The 14,249-nt window shown below is 38.2% G+C and overlaps 1 protein-coding gene across 2 annotated transcripts in view; it reads left to right on the top strand.

The window, feature by feature from the left end:
• The window catches only part of ROBO1 (roundabout guidance receptor 1), a 748,981-nt gene that overhangs the window by 304,804 nt on the left and 429,928 nt on the right, over positions 1-14,249 (top strand). The gene's annotated exons all lie outside the window — the stretch shown is intronic.

Here is a 14,249-nt window from a genome sequence, read left to right as displayed (position 1 = left end):
TCTTATTTTTACCTATTTGAAATAAACGTGCAGATCTGATAGTAATCAGAAGATATGTCAGTTGTGTTGGCATTTATACCTGCTAGCAATAATTTTAGAGACAGGGAGAAGAAGCTACTTGGATAGGTAGGCATTAGGAAATGTTATTATTCCTTTTTCTACAGTGTCAGCACAATTATCAGAGTTCACGCTTGTCCTTCTTTGTGTGACAGCACATTGCTAAAATAGTTAATCCGTGAACTGTACAAATCAATGGACTGTCTTTTCAATATTTTACAGATAGGCATGGGTGAGTTGCATGCCATCAGTCCGTTTTTCTTTGTTACTAATGAATATTCTTGACCAGAAGACACCAAAGATCAGAGACCAGGAGGCAGCCTAGGGCCGCTTTTCTGTCTTACAATGTATTTGTGGCTGCCTCAACTCTGTCAGGCTTGCATGTTAAAAGGAATGGGAGTGGCAGCGGCAGTCTGATAATTTATTTTCTTCTCTGACATCAGTAGGTTCTGTGGTTAAGTTTATGTGAACAAAGAGAGGTGGAGGAGGAAGAAAACTGGACTTCTGAGAAAAACCCTTTGTGTTTGGAGGTGTTGCTTCTCTTACCTCCTTCAAATGTATTTACTTGTATAGAAAACTGCTTTATTATACAGGAACCTTCCTGCCTTTTGCTGCCCTGTGTTGTTTACATGTTCCTGGTAGAGGTTGCTGGGGTCTTGATGTGTCTGTGTTTCCATGAAAATTTAACTGTGGAAGGGCTGCTCTTCCAGATAATTAATCTGCTAGTTTCAAAGCATCAGTGTGTGTTAAGGTCTCCACATTCAGAAATAATGTATATTTATAAATTGGTTTGAATTGGGTGAGAGTTCTGGCTCGAGGGACAAGGCTTGTTGGGGATTCTTACATTACTTTATTAGACTAGGTGGCACAGTTGGAAAATACAGATTCCTTGGCTCTCAGGCACCGAGGTCAAAAACAGCAAACTTCAAGCTAATCACAGAAGAGAAGAGTTGCTTCAAGCTTAACTTAATTATATTAGGGAATTAAAGAGAAAACTCGTGTTGGTACTTTTTAGAGCAGAGGTGAACGTGAGCAAGTGAAGACTTGATAAGGTCATAGAAAATCTTTAATGCTTTGTAAATGAAGAGTACTGGGAAGAGTGAAGTGCTTTTTATAGCAAATCTCTTGCTGTCAGGAAGAATAGTTCTGAGACCAAAAGAGGTACAAAGGCTGGCTTCCTCCATCTCTAAAGACTTATACACTTCCATTCATCCCTGCAGCTTAACTCCTTGCCTGATTTGAACTATATTTCCATTTAAAGTCACTATGTAACTTGCCTTTGCCTCATATATTCCTTAGTAAACTCTTAAGCCATTCTGAAACTTTATTACACTTTCACCAACTGTTAAAAGCAACAGGTTTTGCAACACATTGATGCTGTTTGATCAAAGAGAAATCATTTAGACTAAAAAGTTAGCATTAGAAGACATTATTACTAGAGGCTTCTTGTGAGTGTTCTATTATTTATACAGTTTATAAATATACACATTTTTACAAAGGAAAAACTATTTCATCGGTTACCACCTAAATTATACAAAGATGTGGTTATTTTAAAAAAACAGGAAAAAAGTGTAGCCTGTTCTAAATGACTAAATCAAACAAAATACATATGGGTCTCTGCTTTGCCTTATGGGAGTATTAGGGAAGGGAACATCAAGTGGCCATAATTTTTTATTTGCTTAGCTTAGTCATGTAAAGACAGCAGTTTTCTTAGTTGTTTAAATACTGTTTCACGTATATTTATAATGGGCTTCATATAGGTGGTTTGAACTAATAATTTTATATTTTTAATGATGGGGGTCAGCGGAAAGAACAGCAATACAACAGTATAGTCCAAGAAGAATTAAAAGAAACACTGGAAATTAAAAAGCATTTGTTGGTGACTCTACTCCCTTTTTAAAATTAATTTGACTGAAAAACTACATACGATTAACATGATATCTGGGAAAAAGTTAACACATTTGCTCTATGGATGCCTAGAACTTTTGACATAACTATAGAGACCCCACAGCAAAATTTTGATCAATTAAAATTTTATAGCTTCTTAATAGCACAGAACAATTTTCCTAGAACTTCCCAGCTATGTGAGTAAACCAGATTTTCAGGTTGATCTTCCTTAAGCAATACAGAATCATAGAATGGTTTGGGTTGGAAGGGACCATTAAAGGTCATGTAGTCCAACTGCCCCTGAAGTAAGCAGGAACATCTTCAACTAGATCAGGTTGCTCAGAGCCCCGTCCAACCTGACCTTGAATGTTTCCGGGGATGGGGCGTCTACCACCTCTCTGGGCAACCTGTGCCAGTGTTTCACCATGCTAAAGAATTTCTTCCGTATATCTAGTCTAAATCTACTCTCCTTTAGTTTAAAAACATTACCCCTTGTCCTGTCGCGACTGTCCCTCCGAAGAAGTTTGTCCCCATCTTTCTTATAAGACCCCTGTTAAGTACTGAAAGGCTGCAATAAGGTCTCCCCACAGCCTTCTCTTCTCCAGGCTGAACAGCCCCAACTCTCTCAGCCTGTTCTCACAGAAGAGGTGCTCCAGCCCTCGGATCATTTTTCTGGCCCCCTCTGGACTTGCTCCAACAGGTTCATGTCTTTCCTGTGCTGAGGACTCCAGAGCTGGATGCAGTGCTCTATGTAGGATCTCACCAGAGTGGAGTAGAGGGGCAAAGTCCTCTAAGAATTCTTTAGTACACTGATAAAATGTATACCAGCCTCGTTGCCAAAACGAAAATCATAAGGGCTCAGTAAAGCAGGTCTTCTGTTTGTGAGCACACTGCATGAAGGAACAGTTATAGACAATAAACTGTCATTTTCCATAAGCAGCAGGTTTTTCTTATGTGCTATGACAATAATTTTAAAAGTCACTAGTTAAAATTATTAAAGCATGTGTGCTTTCTTGTGCATACTGTAAGTTAAAGAATAGATTTTCAAATGCATTTTCTGCCACTAATCTAAAGAAAGCATGTTTTACTTCTAAGCAGATACCAACTTAAAGGAAAAATTAAACACTTGTGTATATCTATGGAAAGAAAAGATAAAAATCCAGCCATTTACTTATGTGGTTATTGGTTCTTGTTCTGACTTGCAGGCTCTAGACTATATAGATGTTAGTATAGAGTATATTTGGTGTAGTCCGAAAGTGACAGAAACTATTTTTGCAGCAGAATTAATTGGGTATTTCACACCTTGCTTAATAAAGGATTTTAAAATCTCTTTATTTTAGAGTTTATCTTTCTACCCCTATTATCATGGAGACAAAAAAATACGGAACTTCTGTAAGAACCAGAACTACTTCTAGTAATATTAGCGTTGCTTCATTTTTACAGCAATATTAAGCTGCATAACTATATATATCACATCAGCAAAATTGATGGGAGAGATTGAGGGCAATGTGAAATGCAGTCCTGATTCATCACCAGGCAATTTAATGTATAATTTCTTTGATTGTCTCTCTAAAATCTGGTAGCAGTATATTATCATTCACTTCTGAGAAAAATGAGCAGCGCGGCTCAAAAAAGCTGGGCAATTAATTAAATGATATGCTTGTTCATCTTGCAGGTCAAGCAGTTAATTGTGCCAAGAATTGCTTTGAAATCATGCATGCCTCAACTTAGACCTTTTGCCTCCCGAGAGAATTCCTCAGGTCTTACTTTGTATCACGCTTCCTGTGAATGCCAGTCTAATGCTAGCTAATCCTGTTAGCATGTATAATAGATACAGTGATATCTGGAAATCTGAATCTTTATTCAGCACTTCTACACACCAGCGTAGGAGAAAATGGAAATCTTTGTGGCTTCTTGAACATGAGAGTAAAATATGAGCCATGGTTAAAATTAGTGTCATGTGCTTCGATAATTCATACTTCGCAGGGCAGAGGAGTAACTGCAAGCTAGGATTAAAGATTTTGCAGCTACTTTTTGTGCATTTTAGCAGTACAGTGAAATTATGTTTGAATGAATTCTGCACTTTTCACCTTCCCGTGCTTCCATATGTATGAGAGTCTACATTCATAGTGCAATTTTTCCTTTTGGATTTCATGTCTTCATACAAATCTCTATCAGAATTTTGTAACTGATAAGGATTGGTTTGAATTTTTAATTTGTTTCATAAGGTGGAAAAAGATTCCTCCAGTTTAAGAATGCTTGAATCTTGAATGTTCAGAAAATGTCCAGAACAGTGCAAAAGCAATCTATAGCTGATGGTATCTGATTCTTTGTAGGCTTTGGTCCTTCTCTGAAATACAGGTCTAACCATAACCCTGATCAGTGTAAATACTGATCATCGTTAATTTGGCAGTAAAGTAATGCAAAGATCAGGTCCAGCTAAGTTGTAGGCTTCATTTTGAATTTCATAGTTATAGTGATTATTGAGAAAGATTCAAACGGAATCCTAATATCAGTTTCTGTTGTTGCAAACATATTACTATTGCTTATTACTTGTAGTCCAGCATATTGGACCCCAATCATGTATTTTATTAATGACTACATGTGTTTTTTTCCTGAAGAAAGTGAAATTGTTTGACATAGATAATTTCAAGAAGTTTGACAATATTGCTATTAAAAACAACAAGGCTGGTATGTTTCAAAAACTGGTTTTTAATAGAAGTATTCTTATCAGAAGATGAGGCTGATTAAAAGCTTATATACCTCTACATATGTATTTCCTGAGACGATTGAGCAAAATCAGGATTTACAGTTTTGTAAATATTTGTAAGTGATGTCAGGGTTTCCTCAGCTGCAAGTGAGCCGATTGGCAAGTATGTGACCATTAGGAGTCCTCAAAACAATGGCAAATGGACTTGTGCCTGTAACAACAAAACAACAATGTATTAGATGAAGAATGTACAGGGCAAAGTACATTCTTGGCTACATCCCAGCTGTTGCAAGTATTTTTTCTTCTTCAAAGCAAGAAAAAGATGTTTTTCAATTTCCTGTTAGCATTCCTGCTAGAAACTGAGATGTTTCCTTCTTTACAGGATCAACATCTTTTCAGAGATCAAAATGATGATCATACACAAAGATCAGATCTGCTGCAATGACTTAAAATATTAGAAGAAAATATATTAATATAATTATATACATCTAATGGGAGATTAGAAGGCTTTCTTCCCTTTATGCCTGCTATGAGAGAAAAAATCTCCATGATTTAAACAAAATTAACTTCATTTAGATGGAATCTACTTTGTTCTTCAATCTGGAAGAAGTACTAGGTTGCGTCGTTAAAGCAATGGTCTTTAAATAGTGTGAAGGCTTAAAAAATAATAAATATAGATGCAGAAATGTCTATTCCATAAGTGAGTTACATAGCATTTGTTTTACTATCTCTGCAAAAGTGCAAAGTATTTTCGCTGTCTTTGTAATGCTTTTCAACCTCCACATTCAACAGATAGGGAAAGAGGATTGGTTTTCAAGGATGTTCTATAGAAAGTTATCCTTTCTTGGCATTATGTCTCACTAATGGTTAGTACAATACTACAAACATCTCCAAGGCTTTGTAAGCCCTGTGGTACAGCCTGTACATGTAGTAACCACTCCTATACAAAGCCTTCACATTATAATAGCATTTTAAAAATGACAGGTGTGGAAAAGGAAGCAACTTAAGAAACAAAAAAATTCCATTTGTAAATCACTGACATTTACTGACAATGTTGTTTGTTGAAGGTCTTCCATGATAATATTTTATTTATTTCAAAGACTGTCTTGTTTAACATGTCAGTGAGAATTTCCACTATTCCACTATATCTTCAAGAAGAAAACTTGAAATATACAGTTTTACTCTTTTCATGACCAGAGCATTTTGTATAAGACAGCACTGCCCTAATAAAGATCCCCATTTCATATAGGAGGAAGCTAATGAAGATCAAGTGGTATTTACTCCAAGTGATTGTCAGAAAAGATCTCATACCCAACTCTTTTTAGACTTGATATTCACTGACATGCCAGTCTTCAGGACCTCTCCAGCCACTGGCCCATTCTTCATAGCCTCTGTAAATGGACCTGAGTTCAGTCAGAAGTTTACTGTTTTGTACAGTTTATGGCCTTTAGCAATTCTCTTCTCGACTTTTTGTTCCATCTGTCTTGTTACATTGGAGAATGTTCGTAGGTACCTTGAAATACATGAATATTTCTGAGATCTCTTGACATAAGCGGTGCTTCTGTATTCCTTGGGAAACCGATGCATCCTTCACGGCAAAACAGAATGGCTTCCTCGCACTGATATCGCTTGTTCTTTGTGTCTAGTATTTTCAGTAGTGTTCATTGCTGAAAAGATAGAAAGATGAACTATTCATTAAGAACTGATCTGCTTATTCAGATCTCAAGGTATTACAGGCTATCCTTCTCCAGCATGTCCTGGGAATAGAGAGTTCCCTCTTCTGGCTCGCTTACTTATTGTTGATTCAATGAAGTTGCATGTCCACAAGTTTCACCCCTTTCTGACCTGTGTGCTTCTAGCCGTTTGGTAAGAACGATTCTAAGTCTGAACCATGAAAAAGAAGTGTTTGATAACTGCAGTGGTGACTGATACTGTAGTGGGTCTTTTGTTCTCTAATAAAGTCTGATCCATACATAATCAAGGAATTTGTTAAGACAAAACCTAGGTTCCGAGTCAAAAAATGATTTTAAAGTGTTTTTAAAGTTGTGTCAAATGCATTGCTGCTTAGAATGAAAATAAGTATGTGCTTAAAGAGTTAGCTTTACAGAGGTGCTTTCCTGGATTGGGACCTCTATTGAATCACAGTCCTATTTAGTCTACATTTTTAAATTCTTGCTCATTTCTCTTGTGAATACTTTGCTGTCTTAGTTGTTATGAATAGGGCTCTTTGTTTTCTGTATCTGGAATTTAGTCTAAATAATGACCTCCAATGAAGTACTTCTGTAAGGTCACAAATGCCTCTCAGAGCCAAGCTAAAGTAAACATCCTAAATAATGATATTTTATTTTTTATGGACCTAATATATCACTGACAAATATTGAAAGTTCTCCGGTACGGGAATGGCAACTCACCACCTCATTTTCTTTGACCTGCAGGCTGCTTTTTCTTCTGAAGAGTTTGTTTAATTGCAAAGGACTGAACTCTTGAGTACTCACATACAGCACATATGGCTTATTTAAAGCCAGTAAGTTTGGTTCAGAAGGTGGTGGTTAAAATAGGCTGAATCTGTATTGATGAAAGTCCCTCCACCAGACAGTCTAGAGACGTTTCGTTTTGAAGCACTCGCTTCTGCTCCAGAGTGTGATGGTCCTTATGTAGTCTCACATTGAGGTGCCTGAACAGAAGACCTGCTTTTTCCTTTAAGGAAAAATGATAAACTGAAATCCTGAACAGTGTGTTATCTGATCCCATTATTAGGGAAGCCTGCAGCTGTTCATATTTTCTCTCTGCAGCACGTGTCACTGTGGCAAATGGAAAATATTTTCATCCTCTAGGATTACAGAGCTGCTGAAAAGCCATAAACAAAACATAACTAGAATTGTGCACGTAAGTGACAGTTAATGCCGTCTCTCAGAAGAACGTAAGGTAGAGAGGAAAAAAACACAGGACAGGATTCATGCTGTCGCTATTAACAATGCATTTCAGGGAATTTTGGAGTAAATTATTACATGTATCAGTGGAAATGTTTTGCTTCCATTGTTCTCAAACTAAACACAAACATATAAACCTGAGGAAAGTACTTTATGAAGAGATGTATGCACGTGCATATGTATTTCATTCCATTTGAAGTCATCCATATCGGAAAACAGTCGCACCGATGTCGGTGTGCTTTAATGGTTTCTGTTCCCAGGTCATCTGACAGGCTTGCAGGCCTTATTGATAATGAAGGAGAATGTGTCAATACTGTCACTTTAAGATCTGATTCAGAAGCAAAGTGATTTTTTTTCAAGGTCAGACAGAAGGTCTGTGTCTTAATTCTTGATTTTATCAGGCTAAGGCCCTCATCCTGGCGGTCTTACTTCTTTCTTCTGAGGAGAAGCTGGCCTCAGCATTTTTCCCGTGTTGCTGATCCTTTCCACATTCTATCCCTAATTTATCCCAGCAGATGTTCTAAGTGAAAAAACAATTACTAACGAAATAATTTGGAAACTTGTTTGTGTGTTGTGGCTGGTTTAAGTGTCTTGAAACAGGATTGGCGGTTCACGCGACAGCAAAAGGAGAAGAGTAGGGTGGTGCTGTTTATTCAGACTCAGAGGAGAAGATGCAGCGCATCCTCTGCTTTTCATACTACAAATGCTGGCAGTGATTACTGAATTTATCCAAACCACCTCCAGCATATCTAGAGGTCTCCCATTTCCCCCGCCCTTCCGCGTAGTCATTGGCTCTTACGGGAGCAACATGGCAAAGCAGAAGCACATTGCCTGTGCTTCTCAAAGCTCACCTTCCTGCCACCCTGCTTTCTGTCACACACCTGCAGAGCAGGGCTGCCGGCAGATCCCAGTATTACAGGCTTCCTTTTGTGGGGCATCATTTTGACACTCCTGCACAACAGTGACACAGGTATTTCTGAATGAACTGCACCACACATCACTTGAGTGGGTGCTGTGCCTGCTGGAAAAAGGCATTCTTCATAACTTAAATAGAAAAGTGGTAGTTGCAGCATGTGTGTAGGAGGATCAATTCACTGGGGTGATGTCCTACATGTAAAAAAGATATAGCAGTGCCAGGAACCACTCATGTAGCTAATTAGGGGTGACCTGATAATCTATTTTCTTCATTTGCAAAGTGTTTGAACAGAGAAAACCAGAGGCATTTTAAAAAGGGGGAAGGGCTTTAGAAACCTGCTTCTAGTCTTGGCACCTATAGCTACTCAGCTCCAGCGGGCAGCTGCCTGCAGGCTGGCCTGGCAGGGCTCTGCTGCCAGCCAGCCCTTCCCAAGGCACAAGGAGCTGTACCAAAGTTCCCAGTTGTGCTGCCATATGTGAAAGTGCATGTGATATTTGTTATAAGTGCAAATGAACCGAACCCCAAAATGGCATGATCTTACATCTTTTACAGTAGTGATAAGGTGGCTGGCTGACTATGAGTAGGCTCAAAACAGCAAGACCTTTGTAGAAGGCATTGCTTGGTGGCTAAATATGGTCTGCTAATTCACCTCTGTTGCATTTTCAAGTATTTGGACTAGTGTCTAGAAATAAAGTCAGACATCTAGGCACTGGAACAAGAATAATATTTTAGAGTTTCAAAAGTTAATTCTGAAGATATAAACTATCTACTGTTTAATAAAAAAAAGTTACTACTAAAAGAAATAATCTGATGAATGTGATTTAGTAACCAGTTGGAACTGAGTATCACCTCCTTACCAAGAGCACACACTAAAAATAGCAAAAGCAGAAAAGGGATTTAAAATGTTCTTTTCCTGTTTAGGTGACAGGAAGGCCACTGTCAACAGAGTTGGAAATGTGTATTTCACATCATGGACATCCAAATCGTATGACATGCTTATAGCATCAAATCTGTGCATTGCATCAGATCATATTTTCAAAGAGTTACCGTTGAATTTGTAGCTTTGATGTACCAACTGTGTTTTGGCAAACAAAAGCTATCAAATTGATTTTTCCTTTCCATCTTTTTTAATTCCACCAATTTGAAAGCAATGTAATATCAGTACAAAATGCCTGGGCATTCTTCATGAAGAGATTTTTATTATCTTGCTTTCCCTTGGGATCAACCCCACGGAACAAACTGCAAGGTGAACAGTGATTTTACGACATTCATTCTAGGGCATCAGAGGAGTATAAATGTGCAGAAACTGGACAGAAAGGGGCATTCATGTCTTTGAGAGTCTGGATGAAGTGAGGGAACAGATTTGTATTTACAGTTGGGCCTTGGTTAAAATTCCATTTTGTTGGGTTTGGCTATCATGCAATTAAGAATTTCACTTTCATCTGAATGGTGACAAAAAGTCACGATCTTTCTTCACGCACTGGCACTGAAGTGCTGTTGGCACATCCACAGCAAGGAGAGCAAGTGCCAGGACTTGGCACTCTCAGGCCTAGCAATGTTTCCAGCTCCTGTGGTGCATTTGGGACTGGTCGGAAGCGATAAATTTCACTTTTGGCCCACAATCCGAGTAGGATCCCTCAGCAGGCAAGGATTACCATTGTAGATATGGACTGCGCCTTATCCTGCTAGTTTGTCCTTCATACTTTCCCCTACCATAATGTAGATGTGTACTACGTGCTAACTGTAGTATGTAGTCAGAAAATTCCCACTTAAAATTCGCAGCTTATTTCTGACATCTATTATGTATCCAGAAGGGGACAAAATTCAAGGTATAACTTATGCAATTTACCTGTTTCAAGTGTTTTTCTTCTCCACTTTGGAATACAACTTTGGCACTATGAGAGGAGTCATAGCGATGTGGTTCAGCATGGAACCAGCTGAAGACCGGGTCCACAGTGACCTCACAATGTCTCATGGAAACAACTGTTTCTGCCTCAAGGTGGTTTGATGATGTCATTCTCTAGGGGAAAAAAATGCCAAGCTTTTTCTTCAGCTGTTGATCAGTCTGGAATAGATAGTGTGAAAGCATGAAACGTCACAACTGTCGTGACTGCTGGATATTCTAATGGCTTTGAAGGTCGTGACATGACCATATATGTTGGATATGGGCAATTCTACAATGCGTAGTTCAAAAAAGTGAAAACTTACAAAATCTGCCTTTATCTTGCACACTTCTGACTTGCAGTTTGAGTGTTTTAATTATACCGTCTAAGAGGGATGACATCTGAATGACATGTTATCACTTATTATTTTGAGGTATAGGAACATAGGTAATTTTTGCAATGGAATGGCTGTGTGAATGGTTGGCTTAATGAATTTCTCATTCAGAAGTTAGTATGGAGCTAACATCCATTTTTCAAATAGAACAAAAGGCTTGTAGGAGCAGGTGGCTGTTCACAGGAATTACTCCAGCAGGTCTGAGTTTATAAGGGAAGAATAACTTGTGCTCCGTTTTAGTTATGCCTATACAGTTTCACTACAGATGGCAGTAGCAGTTTCCCCAGCAAGGCCTTCTAAAGACTTCACTGATTGACCATAAAGCAATTGTTTTATGTCTTCCCCAAGGCACAAAAATCAGAACTGTGCCTAAGGAATTCTGGAATTCCTTTATAGTTGCAAGAACACTGAGGCTGCACCGTAACATGTCTAAAATACTGCTTTCCTGTAACTCAAGCTTAACTGGAAATTATCGTCTGACAGTATACATAGTACATAGTGTTTTGGTGCCAGATCTACTAAAATATGGTCTTTAAACTTATTTCATTTTAGTTGTAATCTTTATGATTTATTATGACAGTTATTTCTGTGGCTCAATTTGGAAAGATATTGTACTCCTTGTCTAGAGACAGCAAGGATTTTTTTTGAAAAAAGTGTTTTCTGTTATTGTAGCTGCTAAGGAAAGGTTTAAACAAGAACATCTTAAAAAGGAGATCCTAATTAAAATATTGCCTTCTTAATAAGTTATTGAAACACACATTTGTTGCTTGACCTTTTTAACATTTAAGCCACTTCATATATATTTAAAGAATGTTTCAGAAATTTAAATTTTGTCATTTATTGTCATGGATTTTGTCATTCAAACCAGTAGCCATATGCTTTTGTGAATATTGAATGCTTTGGTGTAGTTTTATACCATGGACAAAATGAGGAGAAACTGAGCAAGGAAGAGATTTAAAAATCACTCTAGAATGAGAAATAAATGCCAGTTGAGATTTTTTTTCCTTTTTTTCAGTACTTGTTAGAACCTCGTTGTCTCTGTGAGATTTCTCTGTTCCCTCATCTCAGGCTGCCCAGCAAGACGGGTGTTGTTGGGATGACTTGCATAGTGGGATTGTGACTATTTCATAAAAATACATCTACATATAATTCTTCAGATAATTAATCACATCTATTCTGTGTCATATCTGGCACACTTACAAACCCATGACAGATCTGGCCAGATTTTGGCTCTCCCTTTGGGAAAATACAACTACTGTATGTCAAATCTTGCCAAATTATTGCATGTAAAATCCCTACTCTTGCTACAGTGGTAATAAGTCATATTCAAACACTTTTTTTTTGCTACCATTTTAATGTGAATATTTAGTTAATAAACTAGTTACTTTGTTGTTTTAAAGTGTCTGCAATTATTGATGAAACAATGCTAATTTACACATGATAATACTCTAGACCTGTATTTCTAATGAACAAAAATACATTATTTAGAGGGCATAGCAGCATAGTTTACAATTATCTGAAAGCAAATGTTCTGTTTTGTATGAACATTTTGCAGAAGAGTTACCTGTGACTGTATAGGTCCAAGGTAATGACGTGATGTCAGTTAATTTCTCTAGCCTGTGGAGTCACCAGTCACCCTTAAGATCTGAACATTAAATTAGTGAAAGAAAAAAAGGTAAACTGATTATTTTTCTTTACAATTCAATTTTATCGTACTTATGTGAGATGCAAAGAAAAAAATGCTTTGTAGTTCAGTGACGCCTCGATCGTTTGCAAACTATGGCCCATCATCTGTAATAGCTCCAGCTTTGGAAGACAAATCCCTGTGCATGGGAAGGGATACATTGCCTTGCATCCCTCTGATACTTTCCAGAACTGAAAACTGTAGCTGACATTAAAGGCATTCTGTGGTGATTTCTTGTAAATTTGACACCAGTGATAGAAAGCAGCCCCGCAGCGCCCACAGTTAACCGCTAAATTTCAGGCGCCAGTGGCATGATGTCGTTCCGTGTCCATGAAACTACCCGTGGCATATATTTCCCTCTCTGAAAATCCTTGTGTTCAGGGTAACCGTAGGAAAGTGGCCGCTCCTGTAAGAATCTCAGAAAAATGAAATTAATTGAAGGTGGATGCAATGGTTGAGAACAAAATGCCACATAAAAGTAGTGTAGTATCTGGAAAATTGATATGCTTATTGCAAAGTGAAAAAGAGAAGCCAGTGTAACAAGAGAGCTGATGGGTTTAAACTGAAGCATGTGGGGACATTGTATTCCGAGTTCTTCTTGGAATCCTTATTCTGAAATAACATATGTAGGCAGTATGTCATTTTCTCCTATATCCACCACCTCATTAATACAGGTTGGCAGAAGGAAAAGAAAAAAAAAAAAAAGAATGTGCAAGCAAGGCTTTCTGTGTATAGTAAAAGGGGCTTTTGCGTACTGTAAAATTAGGTTTCCTTTGGGTGTCTGTTCTGGGTTATCACTACTGATCAGTGAAAATAGCATTTTCCTAAATATGTGCCATTAGATTGTGACGCCTATTTGAGCTGCCACAAAACCTACCAACCAACATATGAAAGCCTGGACTTCAGGTAAATGTCAATTCTAGTTTCAAAATGCTAGTGAAGTGAAAACCAAAGGGTTTTGTCCCTGGTTTTGGGGGGAATTACACAGTTTATGTGCATACCCTTGCATTTCATGTACAAATACAGAATTTGGATCGAGGGTATAACAACAGATGGTTGTTGGGGGGAAGATTTAGTAATACTGTGCTCACACCTAATATTTCTACACTAACACCTGCGCAGCAAAGTTATGCAACTTTGGGCTTCATCCCCATGAGATGCGTAGAGATCTTCTTTCTAAGGACTGGGAGTTGTCAAACGTGGACTATGGGGAACTCATTTGGACAGGCTCCATAACTTGTAGCTGGAGGCCTGGGGATTTTGGTCTGTGTAAGGACATCTGCAGCAGGTTTACTTTTCATCTGCAAAGTAGCTGGCTTGGTGCACAGCTAGGGTCAGGAACCTCTGAGGGGCTGCAAGGCTTACAAGGCCATGAAAGTTGTGAAGATTTGTCTTTTGCTTTGCCATTGTCATTGCTTTGGACCTGTTGAGCTCTGGCATGGTTATTTTTCTTCTCTTGCCTGTACCTCTATAGAGGAATCACGTGGCTTCTCCTGAATTCAGAGCAGGACGGAATTCGGTGTCCATCTGCTGCTTTGGTACTGACCCCGTGGTCTATTCAGTGTGAGTCAAAATAGGAGCTGTCACAAGTGAGTAAATGATGCCACGTTTCATGCTAAGTGGTGGTAAGATGGCTCAGGAAGGTTACAGGAATATTACAGAGTGTCGTATAGAAAAGGAAATGCCTCTCTTACACCTTCGCATTAATTATTTTTATGTTGCAGTCTCAACTGACTTCCCCACTTGATTTGTAAGGTGTACGCCAATGGGATGTAGCTTTTCAGTTTT

This window comes from Phalacrocorax aristotelis, chromosome 1 (assembly GCF_949628215.1).
Source record: "Phalacrocorax aristotelis chromosome 1, bGulAri2.1, whole genome shotgun sequence".
Taxonomy (NCBI): domain Eukaryota; kingdom Metazoa; phylum Chordata; class Aves; order Suliformes; family Phalacrocoracidae; genus Phalacrocorax; species Phalacrocorax aristotelis.
Note: the sequence above shows the minus strand (reverse complement) of the source record. Positions and strands in the feature narration are given on the sequence as shown.